The sequence below is a fragment of the Gopherus evgoodei genome, chromosome 17, assembly GCF_007399415.2.
Source record: "Gopherus evgoodei ecotype Sinaloan lineage chromosome 17, rGopEvg1_v1.p, whole genome shotgun sequence".
NCBI lineage: Eukaryota > Metazoa > Chordata > Testudines > Testudinidae > Gopherus > Gopherus evgoodei.
In genome coordinates, this window is record NC_044338.1 from 20,130,388 (window position 1) to 20,145,515 (window position 15,128).

Genomic DNA, 15,128 nt, shown 5'->3' on the forward strand with positions numbered 1-15,128 from the left:
ATATTTTTTTTATTACCCAACATAGACTCAGACTTTAAGGTCAGAAGGGACCATTATGATCTTCTAGTCTGACCACCTGCACAATGCAGGCCACAGAATCTCACCCATCCACTCCTGTAACAAACCCCTAACCTATTCCAGCTGTGCTGGAAATACAACATTAAAAGAGAAGTGGAAATAACTCGGACACCAGAAAACTCAGCTCTGGTTCCTGGCTTCTGACTCAGTCTCCATCCACTAGGCCTGGCTGCCTACACCTCAGCCATGAGAGCTTGCACAGATGCCCCTGGTCCCTTCACAACCAATGCCCAAGCAGGGATATGGAGGGACCATGCACTCCATTCCCTAGCAAACCCTACGGGGTCTCTGATCTGTGGAGAGCCATGCTCTGGGGTGACAGCTTCTGGCAGAGAACCAAGCCCTCCATGAACAGGTAGCCCAGGCTTGGGCCATTGCCTCACCACCTGAGCAGGGCCTGAACAGTTGGACAGGAACAGTCAAATTGAAGGGATTATTTCATCAGTGCTGCCTACTCTCTGTGCTCTGTCTCCAGGGTCTATCCCACTGATCAAGCCAAAATGGGACTGGTGATCAGCCTGTTAATTGGAGAAGCCTTGGACTGGGGCTCTGCTTTGCAGGGGCATGACAGTGGGACACTGGAATGCTTTCCTCTGGGCGGTGGCCACAATTTTTGATCACCCCATGATATGGGGGGTTCACCCCACGCTTGCCCTGAAAGGGTTAGTGTGCACTGAGAAGGGAGCTAATTAACCCAACAGGCCACAGCATCAGCAATCCCCTGACTGAGGGAGGGAGGGAACCACCAGAGCTGGGACTATAAAGGCAGGAAACTGGCACCAGAAGGGGGCTGCTGGGAAAGTCTGTGGTTACTCTCTGGGAGGGGGGAGGTATGTTTGGGCTGGCAAACCCGGGGTAGAGGGGGGCAAGCGCAGGGCTTGGCTCAGGGAAAGGCAGTAAGGTCTAAGGGGGACCAGACCTTGACTGCTGGCAAGAGGGTCCCTGAGCTGGAACCCAGAGAAGAGAGCAGGCCCAGTTTCCCCTGCCAGCCACCAAGCAAGTGGCACTACGAGGCAGTGAATAGGAAGACTGCCTGAGCCTGTTTGTAGGGGGGAAAAGTACACTAGATGGACACTGAGCCTGAGGACGCCAGCTTTAAGTGTTTAGTCGAGTTACTTCGTAGGTTGACTCATGGCGAACATACAACCAGGAGCACTACAATGAACAAAGGGTCCTGTAGTGAGTCGGTGTGGCTCCCTGCCGCCCCGGAGGGTGCCGAGCCCATCCGGAGGCTAGAGTGAGCGGAGTTAGGGGGCTCTGAGCCCGCCCCTCAGCAGGTCAGGTGGTGACCTGAAAGTATAAAGGCTTGGCCCTCAGAGCTCAATAAGGCCCCAGCCGCCAGAGAGACCAGATGTCTCCAGTTTAGCCCGCGACAGAAAACCCCACAACCCAAGCTGCAGGCCAGGACTGGCCTGACTTGTCCTGCGCTCACTACCTGCAGGAGTTGCAAGGCCTGCCGCTCGCCCCCTACCCCGAGGAACTTATGGTGCTGGACTCCCCAGAGGACACCACCCTGACCCAGGTACAACCTGAGGGGGAGTCTGGAAGTAGCCCCGGAGGCAGCTGACCCTAGTCTGGCTGCAGCACTGCCAAAGCCCATGTCAGTGTGTTGCAGCCAGAATCCCCACTTGTGCCGCTGCTAGGGCCCCGGGCTGGGACGCAATGGAGTGGGAGGGCCTGTGTTGGTGGCCATCTCCCCCTCTTCCCGGCCCTTTGGAGGCTTGGGCCTACTATTGTTGCTCAACCCGGCCAGAGGGCCTGAATTCTGACTCTGCACTGCCCCTGGGCCTGGGCTTATGGTGTTTGTTCCTGTACCGCAAGGGCTGCCGAGGAAGACCCTGTGAACAGACTAATTCCCCAAGCGTCAGCTACGGCTAGTGAGCCAGTGTGGATCCTGACCACCTCAGATGGGGTCGAGCCCTGGCAAACCCTTGTACAGGTCCGAAGTCATAACGCGCATCACAGGTGTCCATATGGGAAGAGGCTCGGAGGAGGCAGCAGTTGGAGCAGGGAGCAGCAAGGCTACAGGTGAGACAGATGCACAGACTGATGGACGAATTAGCAGGTCACGCCATGGATGAGCTATTGGAGAGTCTGGACCAGAAGCAGTAGAGGCAGCTCAGACCGCAGCGGATGATCCAAGTTATGAGATGGGCCTAACAGAGGCAAAGACCTCAGACCTGTTACAAAAGATATAAAACTGTTTAGCAAATCTTCTAGCTAAGGATAATAGCTCACTTGAGAGAACCAAAGGATCTCCAAAACGATATGATGGCGATCAAAGCCATGATGGACAATCTTAATGAGCAATTAAGAGTTGTTAGCACTACAACCTTTGAGCTAATAGGATTTTTAAACAGAATGCCATCCATTGCAACAAACACACAGATTCCTCCAGTGCCTGCACCAACAATCCTATCAGCACCCATGATTCAACCTACACCTTGGCAATCATTCATACCTCAACCTCTCATATCCTTTCCAGACATCCCTGTAGTCATCGGTCCTGCAATGGGGTCTTTCCCAACTGGACAAAATCCCTGTTTGTGGGAGGAGACTTTCCAACCCAGGAAGGGGAAACGCAAATAGTGACCTGGCTGGAAGGCCAAGTCACGAAGAGGCAGCAGCAGCAGCTGCTCATGGAGCTAGAGAGGGGCTGCAGACTTAGATGGAGAACTGGAGAGATGGCTTGCCACCGCAGAAAGTGTGTTGACCTTGTGATCTGTTCTCCAGAACGACCAAGAGGCAGCATCATCTTGGGCGGTGAGTGGAGGACCCTGTCACACCCGTTTGGCTGAAGCCCCCCCACAGACGCGTCAACAGGCAGGGGTTGGTTGCAACGTTTACCACATATTTGTTGTCTGACAGCAGATGTGGAGCGGAATGAGGTTGTCCAACTGCACCAGTTCCAAGTAGGATTGAGTGAGGAGGTCTGAGAGCACCTGGGACTTACATAAGGAAGCAAATTGAGGATGCCAGGTGGCAGGGAAAAGGCCAGAAGGTCCTGAGGCAGGATGGAACCAGGGAGGCCTGAGAAAACCAAGCCAAAGAGGCCCCTGCTATGGAAAATGGATGGGCAGTGAGGTAAAACCCATGGCAAGGTGATTCCAGGCCTCTACTTCCAGTCGCAAGAGACACTTTCAACAGACGGAATGGCAAGTCTGATCTCCTTCCTGGGACACCATGACTGGAGCCTTCATTAGTATAACACACTGGCAACTCACAAACATCAGCCCTCACCACCATGTAGTGAGTTTAGAGAGTGCCTTCATAAAACCCAAAAAACCTTTATAATGGACTCATGGGGGAGTTCAGTTTAAACAGTTAATCTCTAATCTAAAACAAATCTGTAAAGGCCAAATAACTGAAGATATTGGTTTATGAGCAGTTTGGCTGACTAATGTCAGTGGGGAAAGAGGGTGGTTTAGGACAAAAGGAATACAGAGTGACACTTTTCGTTATGGTTATACTGAGTTTGCAGACTAAATGTATGTTAAAGTCGAAGGTGCAGAGAGAACACAACAGTGTAACAGTGGACTATATTCAGGAGGACTAGAGATGTGAAAGGGAATTTCAAGAAGATTTTAAAGCACAAGGTAACTGTCTTTCAGAGAAGAAGAACTGGTAACTCCAGGAGTCAACCCCACCGCAAGTTCTGTCCATGTCTGTAGCATCCCAGCTTCAAAGTGGAGCCAGAGGCATCCAGGTGCCTAAGCAAAACACAGCACCCAAGAGAAAAGTTATGCTACTTTTAAGAGAGAAATCCCGGCCATTGTGAGCGGTCTTAATTTTCTTTTAAATCTGGCTGTAGGGCAGGAAGTTTATAGGTGTACAGACACTCACCTGATTGCATTAAATGAAGGGATCCAATGGAAAACACTAGAGTCTGGCTGTTCCAGCTTCGTATGGGAGAATCCATCACACAAAGGGGATGAACAAAACAGCAGGTGCTCTATCAAGTAAGGATGTGAGCACTTCCAAAACCTGCCTGCAAGCATCCACTTCTTCAGTTTAATGTTAAAAGTAGAGCTGGGACATATAAATCTCTGTCCTCCCCCAAACAATAAATTATACAATAAAGAGGCAAGAGAGAGTGTTTGAGAGAAGCTGCAGTCCAACCGAACCAAGTACATGAGTTAACACCTTGATAGTTGAGGGCTATCCAGAAACAGGTGTGACACCCATTTCAAGTCAATATTCTACCCACTGTAAGTGGCAGAAAAAGCAAAGACGTTTACAGAGATGCCTTCCTCCAGGTACAAGCAATGGAATGAAGAGCAAAAAGAGAAACAAGCTGAATATGGGGGACAACTTCCTAACTCCAGGATCTATCACAGACTAGGGAAAGGGAAGCAACGGAGGCCCATGACTTGAAGCTGAGAGCTGCACCGAGGAAAGATGCCTGCCATTTCAGATGGCAGGAGACCAGATGGCAAGGCGATTAATATGTTCAATGGGGATGAAGTTTATCAGTTTAGTCTGCATCTTTCCATGGGGCTGGGGAAGTGTTTGGAGATGAGAGGAACAGAAAGTTACTGTGCTCAAACTTTTAACATTCATTTTGCCTCTTGTACCCAGGTGCTGCAATCCAATCCCACACTGGCTTGGATGGGGCCTAGATAACCTAATAGGTCTCTTCCATCTCTAACTTCTAAGACTCCATGACAGAGCAGGTGTCTGCTGGGTCTCCAAGTTACGGTGACCGGCCAATTTTGCCTGGAATACCCTATAAACCTGCCATGCAAAATGCACCTCTTCAGGGGAGCAATAGTAGAAATAAGCAGGAGATCAAGGATCCTGACTCCCCCAGCCAATTGGCACGTGCTTTGAAGTGTGACTGAAGGTTATTGCTCAGGCATCTTCTGCCTGACAGCTAATGGGCTGCAATGTTTTTAAAAAGTGGTCTGAGGCATGACTGGCCAACTTGTTCATTGTAAAAACCCCCAAACGTTAATATCACTGATTAAATAGCCACGCTGAAACAGAGCAAGATTTCTTTGGATTCGGCAAGGTTTTGGAATGGACCAGTACAAGGTTAGGTTGTGGATGGTGTTTCACTTTCCTTCCTGCAGCTACGTTGCTACTATTCCTTCTTGTACATCATTGAAAATCCTTCCTGTTAGCCATCGGCTCAGGTAAGCGAGAGAGTGCCCTTACACATAGGTGGTGGTGGTTGGAGGAACACTTCTTGCCCAGCACCATGGCATCAAGGTAGATAGTTTCATTTTTCTTTGGGAGTCAGTGCTGCTAAACAAACCTCATCCCCTCTCCCCGCCCTTGGGCAGAGGGGGTGTTGGTGGTTGGCTGGGCATAGGGGCTGTGTGCAGACTGGTGAATAGCAGAGGGCACAAGCAGTCTTCTCACTACCACAGCAGTCAACCGGAACTTTGCTTGATGTTAAAAATACGTATTTCCCAGGGTGGCCCTTTCACATTTACTGTTTAACTTAAACATATTTAGTGTTAGAGAATGGCACAGAAATTGACTAATGCTTGTGCCAAATGGTGTCAGCATTCCATGGTCAGAGTTGGTTGGCACTAGAATTTGTCCTAGCAAAAGACGATACACAGAGGTGACACGGGGGGTGTGTGTGACATGTGGGGCCTAGTAGAGGGGCTCTGTCCTCCTGCTGTGCCTGCCCCATGACATGCTTGGCCCCTGTCCTTGGCAGCCAGGCCTGGGCTAGGAGCAGAGGGGACAGGAGCAGCCACTTCTCATGCCAGCTGCTCCGGGATGTTGCTCCGTGCGGTGCAGTGGCTGCCCAAGAGAGCCTGGCTAACGTGGTGGTGGTGGTGGTGGGTGGGAGTCCCTCTGCCCAGCATGTTTCTAGGGTGGGGGGGTGCAGCAGGAGAAGGGCAGTGTCCCTACCCACCCAAGTAACATGGGACAGGGAGAGTGCGGCAGACCTGGGCTGGGTGCAGGGTGGGGGGGTGAGGGGTCGCTGGGCAGAGGAGACGTGGGGTGGTCACGTGTTCTCCCCTTTAGATTGTGGGCCCCCCCCAGTATGGAAAGGCACAAGTGGTGGTGGGGTGTGTTACTGTCTTAGAACCCAAGATTTGCAGATTGTTTGTTTTTTTGCTGCTACCTTGGGTAAAAGAACAGCTTCTGTTTCCAGATCCTCAAGCAAACAGACCAAGACCAGACAAAGCTACTGCAAGCAGTGGCAGGAAGAAAAGGACCTGAAAATGGAATATGCCCGTTGTAAGAGATGTTGGTCTGACTCGCTGCCAATCCTACAAATGGACACTTTGTGCCTGCTATAACGTGGCTCTTGTGAAGTATGTGAAGGTGGAACAGCACAAGAGAAATGCTGGTCCTTCTTCCTCAGTGCACTGGACTGACTTTGGGGTTAAGAGTTTCTCAGAAGGTCTGCTTCATTGCATCAGAAGGGCCCAAGAGTGGCTTGTTTTTCAGCGTGCCATGCAGCTGTACAGAACAGTGGGTGGTTTGGGGGACATCATGAGCTCATTATTCGATAAGGATAGAATTGCACCGGCATCATGATCCCGGCTAAAATTATTAAGGGTGATTTGAGAGAACTGGATGGTTGCGACTATGGTTAACTTACTGCTTGACAAAGTACAGAGGACAAGCATGTCCTACAGTTCCGGGTAGAGGTGTGCAAAACCACTGATGCAAGCACGGAGAAGCACTTTGGGGAACCTGCGGAGTTTCGCTGTCTGTTGTCAATGGAGCTAAGCTATATGGACATGGAGAGGATGCTCTCAAATGAACATAGTCCGGCACTGAGTGTGTGGGGCACACCTCCTCTGCTACGCTCAAGGGCTCTGATAGAACCAGCAGCTCCATCTCCATCTGAATAGTCTCCCTTGAGACCTCTGAGCGGTGGCTAGTTTTTTACCAGGACTTCCCCGGGAACTGTGGGCAGGTCTAGTCTGGCTGCCGAGGCGGACAATCTCCTTGCTGAATCCCCTGCTACACAACCAGCACCTTGTTGGGAAGATGCTGGGACCCCCCTTGGTGCACCACAGCTGGTGACAGTGACATGAGGGATGTCCTGCACTACAGTTGGAGGATCTGGGTGGACCCTGTAGCGCTAGGCGGGCACATAGGGCTGCACACCCCTCGTGGCCCCTGCTGCGTGCTCCAAGAGGCCAGAGCAGCTTCGCCAGCTGGTTCTCTCAAGTGGGTCTTAGGAGCAGGTGCATTTCAGAGTTTCACACTTGTGCATTCTGTGGCGAGATGGAAACCCTGGTGCAGGTCTCCCTAGAGCATGCTAGCTTGCAACTTCTGTTCTGGCTACTTCAGTGCTTCCTGGAGGATTATATTAATAGGGCTGCACCTGGGAGCGGGAACCCCTGTTACTTATTCAATTGTTCCATGCTCTACTGGGCTGTATGTTGGCCTTTGCTGGATAAACCCCATAGTCTTGTTGTTGTTGCTCCTCCCTCCCCTCCCTTTTGTGTGTGTGCGCATGTGTGCGTGTGCGCGCATCATGTCTTAAAATTAGTGTGTAAGCTCCTTGGGGAAGAGGTCACCTCTCACACCGTGGGGTACTGTTAAACAGCAACTAAGCTGGCTGAGGGTCATTGCTCTCTGCCATATAACAGTACTCCGAGATAGAGGGAACCAGTAGGATCAAGGACAGGATATGAATTGAGGCTTCCCAGCACTGCAGGGCTGTTTGGAATTCCCCTAGGACTGTTTTGAGAAGCCAGTAATCGTTTGGAGCTGGGGATGTGGGCCAGACGTTCCCCCTGGGCCCTAGGTCTGTCTCCTCCAATAGCAGGGAGGAATAAGCCAGAATGTGGTGCAGAGAGAAGACTTCTAGGCCAGGCTCAGAGGTCCCTGTTCCAGACCCAGACGGTCTTGCCCATTGCCTGATCTGCTCTACTCTCCCCTCTAGCAGCATCTGCATGTGGTGCTGTGATTTATTCCCTCTATAGCAGTTTGGGAAGCCCAAGTTGCCTTTAAAAGCATCTGCATGTCTGAGTGCCTGTAGATGGAGCCCATGCTCCCCAGAGCCATGGGAGGGCATTGGGGCATGCAGGTACCTATTGTCCAAGACTGGCTCATTTTCCTGTCCTCATGGTGGAGGTCTGGAAAGATCCCTCAAGTTCTGCTGGCCCTAGGAAGGGGGTGGGCTTGGGGCAATCTGGTGATCCAGGACTAGATTTGCCAGGGAGACTCCGGTGTTTTGTTAATACTTGAAATGGACTGGAGTGACCCACACCAAGACACTGTCATTGAAACTGAAGTAGGAGGAAAAGAACCCTGCATGGACAGGGGAAGCTGCCAGAAGGTAGTTTAACCCTCTCGTGCCAACCATCCCCTTACTGATGGCATTTCACCCTGATGCCAGCTGTGCCTAGTTTAATGCTGCTCTGCTCATTTTAAATTTTCCCCTGCAAAATACAGCTTCCAGCTGCAATTGCCTGTCTTTCCTCTCCCTGGCACCATGGCAGAGGTACCCTGCGTAGCAGGATGGACCACTCTGGAACAGAGTGAATCCCCATCTGCTCAAGAAAGAACAGGTGTGTGTGTGTGTGTGGGGGGGCGCTACTGAGACAGGGTAATTGGTGACTCTGAGCCTCCTAGATGGGGTTTCGTGTCTCTACTCCAGGAATATAGATTTAGGGAGGGAGATGGGATCGTCCTGCCCTTGAAAGAGGCAGTTTCTGACAAAGGGGACAGCAAGTTCTGGAGGCCAAAGAGCCAGTGACACACATTTATTGATGAGGGGAGGGTAAAAAGAAGGGTTCTCTGCTCCAGATCACCCTTGGCAGTTCTGGGTCTGAAGAACAAAGAACGGCCCGAGCAGATGAGACCAGTGGGTCCATCCAGTCCACTATCCTGGCTAGAACACTGGCACCTACCTGATGCTTCAGAGGAAGGTGCAAGACCCCTCAAGTGGACAACCATGGAATAACCTGCCTTACATCAAATTTACACAAGTAAGCGTTTCCAAGTGAGAGAGAAGTGGCTCACTGTGGTTTGGGGGTCTTGCCTAGACTCTGCAGTGTGGTTTACACACAAACAAACTCCATTGTTTTCTAAGCACTGCTTTGTTTATAAGATCATCCTTTGCCTTCACCTTAGCTCTATAGCCTCCATGCCCAAGTGGTGCCAGGAGAAACTTTTGCACCTAGCGGAGAGCTAACAATGGAGGGCTGTTAAACCCTGACGATCAGTTCAATAGAAGCACCCGTGGACTAAGAGCTGGCTATTGCCTGGCTAGATTTCCAAGTCTTACTGCAGAGGGGTGGTGACCGAGCAACAGATCACCTGATGGGGGGGGGGGGCGGCTGACGCTGATTCAGGGTGGTAGGGTGGCACTTGGCAAAGCAGACTGGAAGTCTAGCAAAGGATGTAAAAGAGGTAAAAAAAAAAACAACAACCAACCAATTGTGATGTCATGGTAGGGGTCTACTACCCACCTCCTAACCAGGAAGAAGAGGTGGATGAAGCTTTTTTTTTTTTTTTAAACTACTAACAATCATCCAAAGCCCAGGACTTGGTGGTAGTGAGGGACTTCAGCTACTCATACATCTGTTGGGAAAACAACTCAGCAGGGCACAGATTATCCAACAAGTTCTTGGAATATTTTTTTTATTTCAGAAGATGGAGAAAGCTACTAGGAGAAGAGGCTGTTCTAGATTTGATTTTGACAAATGAGGAGGAACAGGTTGAGATTTGAAACTGGAAGGCAGCTTGGGTGAAAGTGATCATGAAATGGTAGAGTTTATGATTCTAAGGAATGGTAGGAAGGAAAACAGCACAATAAAAGACAATGGATTTCAAGAAGGCAGACTTTAAGCAAACTTAGGGAGTTGGGGGTAGATAAGATCCAATGGGAAGCAAGTCTAAGAGGAAAAACGAAGACAGTTGGCAGTTTTTCAAAGAGACATTATTAAGGGCACAAGAGCCAACTATCCCACTTCACAGGAAACATGGCAATAGACCACGCTGGCTTAACCAGGAGATCTTCAATGATCTAAAAATAAGAGTCCTACAAAAAGTGGAAACAAGGTCAAATTACAAAGGGATGAATCTAAACAAACAAGTGTGTAGCGACAAAAATAGAAAGGCCAAGGCACAAAACGTGACCAACCTAGCTAGAGACATAAATGGGAACAAGAAAAAACAAACAAACATTCTACAAATACATTAGAAGCAAGACCAAGGACAGGGTAGGATTGTTACTTAATGAAGGAAAAAACAAACAAACACAAAAAGTGGAAGTGGCAGAAGTGCTTAATTACTTTGTTTCAGTTTTCACCAAGAAGGTTGGTGGTGATTGGACATCTAACATAGTGAATATTGGTGAAAATGAGGTAGGATCAGGAGAGGCTAAAATAGGGAAAGAACAAGTCAAAAATTACTTGGACAAATTAGATGTCTTCAAGTCACCAGGGCCTGATGAAATGCATCCTAGAATACTCAGGGAACTGACTGAGGAGATGAGCCATTAGCAATTTTTTTTTTTAAAGTCATGGAAGATAGGAGAGATTCCAGATGACAGGAAAAGGGCAAATCTAGGGCCAATCTATAAAAAGGGAAATAAGGACAACCCAGGGAATTACAGACCTTAACTTCTGTACTCAGAAAGATAATGAAGCAAAATAATTAAGCAATTTGCAAACATCTACACCCGTAAGGGATGGTCTAGATCAGGGATTCTCAGACTCTTGTATTGGTGGCCCCTTTCGCATACCAAGCCTCTTAGTGACCCCTCCCCCGTGACATTATTGATATAATCTGGGACCATATAGAACATGGTTGCAACCAAGATCCTGTAGTGGCACCAAAACTTATGTAAAGGGGGTCATATGGAGGTGTCTAAGACCAGATTATGGGTTGCTGGTTATGATTATGCTGTCTGTATGCATGTGTCATTTTTAGTTGAAGTTACTTATATTGGCTCTATACTGTCTGTACTTCAAACTTATGCTATGCTTCTGGGCGACATCAGACAAGTTGGTGTTAGCGCTGCCTAGCCTGCTTGATGGCCCATTAAGGACCATCAGCTACACAATTGATCCATTGAGAGAAGGCAGATACGCCTTGTAACTCAGCAAAGTATGCAGGGACTTGCCCATGTGACTCTAGACTCCATTTTGCTGTAATTTTCCACAGTAAGAAGAAGTGTACTTACACCTGGAAAAGACTATAAAAGGCTGATGCCTCATCTCCATCTGGTCTTCAATCCTGCTTCCTACCTCTGGAGGGACTTTGCTACAAACTGAAGCTCTGCACAAAGGACTGATGACCCACCCCAGCGGGGGATGTTCCAGAAACTTGATTTAAACCTGCAGTTTACTCCATCACTGCCACAAGCCTGAACCAAGAACTTTGCCATCACTGTATGTACTTGATTCCATTTAACCAATTCTAGCTCTCATCTCTATCTTTTTCCTTTTATGAATAAACATTTAGATTTTAGATTCTAAAGGATTGTCAACAGCGTGATTTGTGGGTAAGATCTGATTTGTATGTTGACCTGGGTCTGGGGCTTGATTCTCTGGGATCGAGAGAACCTCTCTTTTATTGGGCTGTTAGTTTTCATCACCATTCATCCCCAGGACGAGTGGGACTGGTGGTGATACTGGGAAACTAGAGTGTCTAAGGGAATTGCTTGTGTGACTTGTGGCTAGCCAGTGGGGTGAGACCAAAGTCCTCTTTGTCTGGCTGGTTTGGTTTGCCTTAGAGGTGGAAAAACCCCAGCCTTGGGCTGTAACTGCCCTGTTTTAAGCAATTTGTCCTGAATTGGCATTCGCAGTTGGGTCCCACCAGAACCTCATTGTCACCTCCCCCCCTTAAATACATACATGTTTTTAATGTATAACTCCATTATAAAGGCTGGAGGCAAAGCAAGGTTTGGGGTAGAGGCTCACAGCTCACGATCCCCCACCCATAACCACCTCACGACCCCCAGTTTGAGAACCCCTGGTCTAGATAATACTTAGTCCTGCCATGAGTGCAGGGGACTGGACTAGACGACCTCTCAAGGTCCCTTCCAGTTCTATGATTCTCAGAACTTCTCACTGCTCATTTCAGAGGGGAAGAAGAGACCAAGGAGGAAAAGGCAAGGTGATCCTGGTCTCCCAGAACCAGCACTGATCAAGTCCCAAAGGACTTGAGTGGCGAAGAAACTGAGGCAGGGACTCAGGTGTTTGCTTTTGCATAGATCTGCATCTCTTGTACTCTCTGCAAAGCAGTGTGATTGTTCTAGAAATCCTTTGCAAAGTCTGTTTACTTCAGCAGTCACGCATCGCACAGAGAGGATGACTATCTACTAGAATGCCCACAAGGAGTGCCAAGAAGGGTGTGCTTAGGCTCGTGAGGTGTTCACCACTGGTCTACGGGTTAAGGTTTGGAAGTGGGGACCCCACAGCCCACGAGGGATACCAGAAAGTTTGGAGTGTGCCAGAAGCAGAGACCGTGCACAGTAACCTGGTGAGCATCCAGGAGGGAGAGCCAGACCAGTTTAAACTCTACTTTTTCTGGCATGCATCAGAAGATGCCCATGTTTAGTCTCAGTGAGGTAGGCCTCAGATTTGTCATTTCTTCAGTTCAAGGCTACCAGTTTAGAGGATCCGACTGAGTAGGGTGACCAGATGTCCCAATTTTATAGGGCCAGTCCTGATTTTTGGGTCTTTTTCTTATAAAGGCTCCCATTACTCCCCACCCCCATCTCAATTTTTCACACTTGCTGTCTGGTCAACATACGACGGAGACAGTCTGCTCTTCGTCAGCACTCTCTGTAGGGAGCTGGGATTCCAGTGTCTCACCTCGTCGTGACAAGACAGACTGCTAAAGGGACTATGCTTATTTCTAGTCCTAGCTACACAGTTTACAGCGCAGTTCTGCAGTATTCCCAGGTTTGAGTACCTTCGAAGAACAAGTTTGAATAGGGCTGTGAGTCATAAGCAGGATCTGGGGGGAGCAGCGTTTAGCAAGGTAACTTACTAGCCCTTTAAGCGCAACACAATCTGAAAGTTGACTTCTTACTGTACAGCCATCACATTAAACAGAGTAGCAGAGCTAACCGCCAGCTATTTCCAAAGCCTCACTAAGGAAATAACCCTGCTTTGTTATAGTCCATGTAGGATTCTATACCAGGCACATTACCACGGTATCTGAGCATCTTCCAGTCATGCATTAAGCAGAGGGACTAACATTTCAGGTGTTTGCTCTCCTCCCCACCAGGGGAGAAGTGGGTGCAGGGGAGCGCTTTGTTTTGTGTTCGCACTAGTGTACACAGTGCTGTGCTTGCTATTGGTAGAGAAAGCCAGGTCAAAAACTCCTTAGCCTTAGGGTGGAAGATGAGGAAAATTTGTGTTAGACCTTGGATCCTGTGGCAGTTCGTTCCACAGGTTGGAATCTGTTTCCAAGAAAGCAGTCAGTTCTTTAAGACTACTTGTCCCCATAGAACTAGAAAGGGAGATTCATTCAGAAGCTAACTCAGACTGTAGTTAAGACAGCAATTAAACAGGTCTGAAATTGACACTTTCATTTCATTCCCATAGCCCAGAAGCCTGCCTGCTTTTCAGAGAATCAGTCCTGGGTTAGTATGTCAGAGCCAGTTTGGCACAGGAAAAGTATTCCTTCCTTGCTTTGTGGATTATACACTCCATCCTTAGTGGACTCAAGGATGGGAATATTAGATCAAAAATTTGTACCAAAGTACTTCAGCAGCAAGCTTTACTCATTCTGACGCTGTGATGGTATTTAAAGACTCTAGAGAACCTGCAATATTAGCTAGTGATTGCTGCATGTTTGTAGAGAACTATTAATTGGACTGAGCCCAGAAGTCAAACATTGCTTCAATATACCCCAAAGAACATTTTGGTTACTTCTACCCCAGGATCCTTATCAAGGACTTTAGCTACTTTGCTTTCAGGTGGCTATTAAGGTGCAGCGCTCAGAGCCAAAACTCTGCAGATCCAGCCTTTTAGATTTGCTACCTCAAGCTGCTGGAGTAATTTTAACATGAACACTAAGAAGACCACAGACTTGTTTAAAGCTACAAGTCCTTATCTGAAGGAGCAACATCAGTAAAAGTAACTTGCATTCTGATCACATTTGAGTTGCCTGCTCCCTTGCAGTGGCTATTTAAGAGGTTTCCTTTCTGCTGCCTTTGTATGCAGCTTGTATCTACTGTTTCCTAGAGACCCTCACAGAAGCGTTGCATTTCAAGAACCCCTCCTAGCTAGCAGTTTATGCAAGAGAAAAAAAAAAAAGCAAGAGCTCCAACTTGCAATCCTTGTTCACTTGATACAAGCCTCTAGAAAAATGAATCTTTGCTCCTAACAGGGATCAGTCCAGAAAGAGAGAGACAGAGCCTAGTAACACTTATCCAGAAAAAGCAGCAGCCTAGTATATCTTGCTTTTCAGTTCTAAGCCTGGCTCTATTTTCTAGCTAATCTCAATATTACTCTACTTCAATAATATTTGCTGCTGCTGCTGCTGCTGCTCCTCCTCCTCCTCTTCAAAATTTCCCACTCTCAGCGTTAACCCTCTTCCCCAACTATCCCTTCCCCCAAACATTAGCAGCATCTGCTATTTTAACAATCAATCCACTCCACAACTTCCCGCTTCCCACTATTTATAGATGGGGGGAGGCACTGAATGGCAATCACCTGTGCTAAATCTGGCCAGCAAGAGAGCCACATCCTTCCACAAAGCAGCTGATTAGAAATGCATCCCAGCTGGGAGTAGGCTTGGATTTTCCCCCCACCCCGCCTTCTGCAGTTGTCTTGCTGAGCCATAGTAAAGTTGTGGTGCTTTTAAGTCATATATAAGATTCAGAGCAGTTCTGGGTCATTGACAAGGGATTTCTACAGCAAGCTGGTTAGTGAACTGTGATCTGAAGATACCTATGTGTTGTATGCATGCCCAGGGGTATTATTGTTAACCAGTGTTTGCTTCTAACAGGGGCCCTGGTGTCTTTTTAATTTTTTACAAATTGCTATTAAAAACAGTGAGGAAAGGTTTTTCTTTCTGCTTTCTCAGTGAGGGGCATTTCAGAAAGGAAGAAAGACCCAGCCTTTCAAAGATATTCAGGCTCCCAACTTCAGTTGAAATCA